Consider the following 6322-nt stretch of genomic DNA (forward strand, 5'->3'; position numbering starts at 1 on the left):
TGGTCCTGGACTTCTCACCTTCAGAATTGTCAGATAATAAATTTGTGTCATTGTGTATTGAAACTTTATACTGGTTTGTTACTGATTTGTTACAGCAGCAACAAGACACTAATACAATGATCAACTGGTTTCCAAATAGGTTTGGCCAAAGGGAGGCATTGTTGAGAGATTGGAGGGTGAGGGAAAAGAAAAGCCAAAGCATTTCTTCTCTTCTCTCTCTGCTTTGGAGATATCACTAACAGGGGTCATGTCTCCTTGGATCCAGTTTAGACCAGACATACCCAGCCTCTAACACACGGCACCACCTCTGGGATTTGGTGGCACCACTTTCTCCCTTGGTTCCTCCACCTGGCGATGGCATCGGGTCCCGCTGTTGCTACCTTCTGGGCTGCCTCACTCACTCGTGTTGGGATTTTTAACAAACAGTCTCAAGTGATGTGTATGACCAACTATAGATAGTGAGGAATATATACTTCAATGGGTTTGTTAAGATCCCTTTCCAGTTGTATGGCCCCACCTTGTGTTGGTTGTGCTACCACTACCATTGTTTTATCAAAACCATTGTGTTGTCATTGGACATGCCATTGTTTTATCAAAACCAGTTTGATTTGCTGTAGAAATGTCTTTATAACCGATGTGCATGGATTCTACTTATCTCTTTCTTAATGAGACAAAAGCAACTCCAACACGGCTTTGATTAAAATGCTCATCTAACATATCGTCTACCAGATTGGCTGTTGTTTTTATTACATTAGCAAGCCTATCACTGTGTAATACTTTCTAATCTTAGATAATGATGACCTTGCCCATGACATGTTACCTGTTATTATTCTGTAGTAGCCACCCTCTACGATGGCTACAAATGATTCTCATCTCCTGGTATTTATACCCCAGATACTACCCCGCACATTGGATCAGCACTGGTTCTGTGCACCCAGAAGAATTAGGCGCCGTGGAGCATTGATGGTATGGTGGTGAGCATAGCTGCCTTCCAGCACAATATAGCAGAAGTGACAGTTGAGACAGTCACTTGAGACAGAAGTGACAGTGTGTGACTTTGAGGCTGAGTCATAAAAGATATTTTAATTTCTACTTTGAACTGATTTTTTTAAATGTTTATTTGGAGAGAGAGAAAGAGAGAGGGTGGGAAGGAGAGAGAGCAGAGTGGGGGAGGGACAGAGAGAGAGAGAGAGAGAGAGAGAATCCCTAGCAGGCTCTACGCTGTGAGCAGAGCCTGACGTGGGGCTCAATGCCGTGAATTGTGAGATCATGACCTGAGCTGAAACCAAGAGTCAGAATCTTTTTTTTTTTTTATTTTTTATTTTTTTCAACGTTTATTTATTTTTGGGACAGAGAGAGACAGAGCATGAACGGGGGAGGGGCAGAGAGAGAGGGAGACACAGAATCGGAAACAGGCTCCAGGCTCTGAGCCATCAGCCCAGAGCCCGACGCGGGGCTTGAACCCACGGACCGCGAGATCGTGACCTGGCTGAAGTCGGACGCTTAACCGACTGCGCCACCCAGGTGCCCCCAAGAGTCAGAATCTTAACTGACTGAACCACCCATGCGCCCCTGAACTGATTTTTTTAATCTATTTTTTCTATCTTTTTTTTGTTGTTTTAATGTTTATTTATTTTTGAGAGAGAGAGAGAGAGAGAGAGAGAGAGCGTGAGTGGGGGAGAAACAGAGAGAGAGAGGGAGACACAGAATCGGAAGCAGGCTCCAGGCTCCGAGCTGTCAGCACAGAGCCCAACGTGGGGCTCGAACTCAAAAACCATAAGATCATGACCTGAGCTGAAGTCGGACGCTTAACTGACTGAGCCCCCGCAGGTGCCCCTAGTTATTCACTATCCAGTTTTCATACTATGGCCTCTCAACTTTTAAAATTTAACCTCGTAGAAAGAAGGAAAGAGACACGATTATAACCACAGGAGCAAGTTGGGAGTTCTTTTTTACATTCCTAACTTTAACTCACAGTAACCGAAGTATAAAATTCTCACGGGGAAATTAAGTTAATAAGCCATCCCCTTTTTTCAGGTTTAGCAGCCAGGTTTTGTACACCGGCCACGAGTCCTTCGGGCTTCATGAGTTTGGTTACAGTTTCCACTCGGTAGGAATCTGGGTCTGGTGTCTGAACCTCTAACCTCCATTCTCCCTTGAGCTGTGTAAGTATATTCGTAGGCAACTTAGAATTGAAAATGAGCCCCCTGCCCCCACTGTAGTGATTGGCTAGGTCAGCACAAGGTCTAATAGTGCTGACAACCCAGTAACTTTGTTTTGAAGACTGTATCCCAAACAGCAAAGAGTACTTAGACCCCAACAAAGACTTCAGGCATACTGCGTTTCTGGGATTGGGCTTTGCAATCTGTAAAATCTGTAAACTTTGCACTCATGTGTGATTTTTTATTTATGCCTCATATAGGGACCCTTTTCTTTTTTTTAAAAAAATTTTTTTTTTAATGTTTATTTATTTTTGAGACAGAGAGAGACAGAGCATGAACGGGGGAGGGGCAGAGAGAGAGGGAGACACAGAATCGGAAACAGGCTCCAGGCTCTGAGCCATCAGCCCAGGGCCCGATGTGGGGCTCGAACTCCCGGACCGCGAGATCGTGACCTGGCTGAAGTCGGACGCTTAACCGACTGCGCCACCCAGGCGCCCCTCATATAGGGACCCTTTTCATTGAAACATAATTCTGATTGCATTTTTCAGTTAATGAAACTAACTTTAAAATTTAGCACCAGAGGGAAGAGGGGTCGTGGTGGTGGGGGGGGGGGGAGAGTGAGGGGCAAATGGGTGAAGGGGAGTGGCAGATATGGACTTCGTATACACAATTATATATCTATGTAATATACAACGATTTCATACAGTCTCATCATCTGCTAACTGTATTAACGCAATCCTCATTCTTACCCACATCTCCCTCGCTTCCCAAATATTTCATCCTTCTAAAGAGAAGGATTTTACGACCTCAAAATCCCCAGAAATGAATTTTGGCATAACTCCTTTATTCTCTCCAAGCTCCTTTGAAGCCTTTATCATTTCTTTCCAATCACAAATACGGTATTTCTTTTCCTGTTTTAAAAAAAAGAAAAAAAAATCTCTCATTTCTCTTTGAAGCATGTTTTTATAAGCCTGTAATGCTCATCATTTGGTAGAGACGTAACAGTCTAAGTTTATACCAATGTTCACAAGCCGCTTGACTTACTGGCCACTTGTATCTCTGAGGAATTGTTTAATAAACTCTCAATATTTCAACTATTTAAACATTTCCTCAATCCCTATCATAACAGCAAATAACCCAACATGTTTGGAACCGGTAGGTAGCTGCCAGTGTGATATATTTTTACTCTACTTTGTTGATATTTTTAGTTTGCCAATCTTTTTTTTTTTTTCGTAAATGCATAAATCTTGCTGTATAAAAATGGACAATTGTGATACAGATTGCTATTTTCCCATGCAATATCGATTCTACTACCTTTCTTTAGAAAATGCAGAGAAATAACCCTGATTTTAGCCACTTGGGACAAAGATTACATTTCCCACCGCTCCTTGAAGGTGGATGTAGCTATGTAAGTACATCTGATGAATGCGGTGTTAGCAGAAGCATTGGGTAGGACTTCTAAGAAGTTCCTTGAAGTCAACTGGGTGCACTGGGAGGTAGGCCCCCTTTTTGCTGCTGCTTCTCCTTTTTCTCTATAACCGGGAATTCAGACTGATGGAGCTCTAGCTGTCATCCATCTTGGACCATGAAGCAAACATAAAAATGGAGACCAGGCCTTTGGAGGGTAGAGCAGAAGAGAGAAGGGTCTTTGATAATCACAGAGCTGCTGTATCAACCCGGGACTGCTGATCTCTGGCCTTCTTTGTTTTTTTTAAACATTTTTAAAAGTTTTTTAAATTTATTTTGAGAGACAGAGGGTACAAGTGGGGGACAGACAGAGGCAGAGGGCGAGAGGGAGAATCCCAAGCAGGCTCTGCCATGTCAGCACGGAGCCCTATGCGGGGCTCAAACTCACAAACCATGAGGTCATGACCTGAGCAGAAACCAAGAGGCGGATGCCTAACTGACTGGGCCACCCAGGTGCTCCTCTCTGGTCTTTTTTTTTTTTTTAAAGAGAGAGAATCTTCTATTTTGTTTAAGCCACTTTATTTACATATTCTGCTACATAGAACGTAAACTAATACTAATATAATAATGTTAATATTTTGAAAATTACTCAATTTCTCACAAAATCTCAAATTATGTTGATGGAAAGGAAATATATATATACATATATATTCATATATGTGTATATATGTATATACACATATACACATTCATATATGTGTATATATGTGTATATATGTATATACACATATATGTATATATGAATATACATTCATATATATTCATGTATGTATATGAATATATATTCATATATACATATATGTACATATACACATATGTACATATATACATATATATGTATATATATGAATGTGTGTATATGTATATATATATCAAACATCAATATATAGCACTTAAACATATATGGTGATTAGCATATCCTTCAGGAAGTTTGTCAAAATTCCTTCTTAGGAGAGTGGCCCTGCCTCTTATGGGTAATGTCATCACAGACCATGCCACTATTTCGTCAAAATCAATGTCTCAGGGCATCTGGATGGCTCAGCCAGTTGAGCCTCCAACTTCAGCTCAGGCTATGATCTTCCAGTTTGTGAGTTCGAGCCCCGCATCAGGATCTCTGCTGTCAGTGCAGAGCCCGCTTCAGACCCTCTGTCTCTCTCTCTCTCTGCCTCTCCCCTGATCATGCTCTCTATCAAAAAAATAAAAATGAGGCACCTGGGTGGCTCAGTCGGTTGGGCGTCCAACTTCGGCTCAGGTCATGATCTCACGGTCTGTGAGTTCGAGCCCCGCGTCAGGCTCTGTGCTGACAGCTCAGAGCCTGGAGCCTGCTTTGGATTCAGTGTCTCCCTCTCTCTCTGCCCCTCCCCTGCTTGTGCTCTGTCTCTCTCTCTCTCTCTCTCTCTCTCAAAAATAAATGTTAAAAAATGCAAATAAACACGCAAATAAAAGTTCTTATTTTTTTATAGAAATACTTTTATAACTCATTTGTGTTGATTCTAGTTACCTCTTTATTAAAAAAACAATAACAACAGCAACATTTATTACAATGCCATGGAAAATATGAACTCATAGCTTGGCTGTTATTCTTTCATTGTACTTGAAAACATATTATTATGTATTATCTTATAATCCTAATTATTATCTTATAACATTAGATAATGGTGACCTCACCCTTACATTTCAGTCTTTATTATTCTGTGATAGCCAGCTTCCAAGATGGCCGTCAATGATTCTTGTCTCCTATCTGAACACCCTTGTATCTCTCCATCTATATTGAATCCGAGCTGGCCCTGTGCACCTAGTAGAATATGATGGAAGTCACAACGTGTGATTTTTGAGGCTAGGTCATGAAAGGGATTTCGGTTTCCACTTTGGTCTCTCAGATCATTTACTCTGGGGGAAGCTATAACCATGTTGTAAAGGCAGCCCTCATGTTGAGGTTCACATAGAGAGGGAATAACTTGTCATACCAACCTGCTGGCCACATGAGGGGCGGTCTTGGAATCGGGTTCTCCAGCCTCGGGCAAGCCTTAGGATGAATGCAGCCAACATTTTAACTCAACTTGTTGAGAAACTCAGAGCCGGAACCACCTGACCAAGCTGCTTTTGAATTTCTGACCCACAGAATACATGACAGATAAAATATAATTATGGTTGTTTTAACTCACTATGTTTTATGATGATTTGTTATATAGCAATAGGAAATAATAGGTATGTTAATGATATATTTTAGAGTTATGGATATTTTATAGATATCACACTGAGTTCATTATGTGAGGTCTTTCTTCTCCATTATCCTTTGGTCAATTTCTAATAATTTACAAAAGACTCCCCCCCCCCCGCCTTTGTTCCCCAGAAAAACAAAAACTCAATAGTGGCAAACATAGGTTTCCAGGAAATAAGTATTTTCTTTAAAAAAAATTTTTTTTAAATGTTTGTTTATTTTCAAGAGAGAGAGAGAGAGCAGGGGAGGGGAAGAGAGAGAGGGAGACACAGAATCCAAAGCAGTCTCCAGGCTCTGAGCTGTCAGCACAGAGCCTGACGCGGGGCTCGAACCCACCAACCATGAGATCATGACTTGAGCCGAAGTCAGACACTTAGCTGACCGAGCCACCCAGGGGCTCCAAGAAATAGGTATTTTCAACTGTAAGTTTCAGGTATATTTTAATTTATTTTTCTCAACTTGTTTTGAGTGA

This window comes from Prionailurus bengalensis, chromosome C1 (genome assembly GCF_016509475.1).
Source record: "Prionailurus bengalensis isolate Pbe53 chromosome C1, Fcat_Pben_1.1_paternal_pri, whole genome shotgun sequence".
NCBI lineage: Eukaryota > Metazoa > Chordata > Mammalia > Carnivora > Felidae > Prionailurus > Prionailurus bengalensis.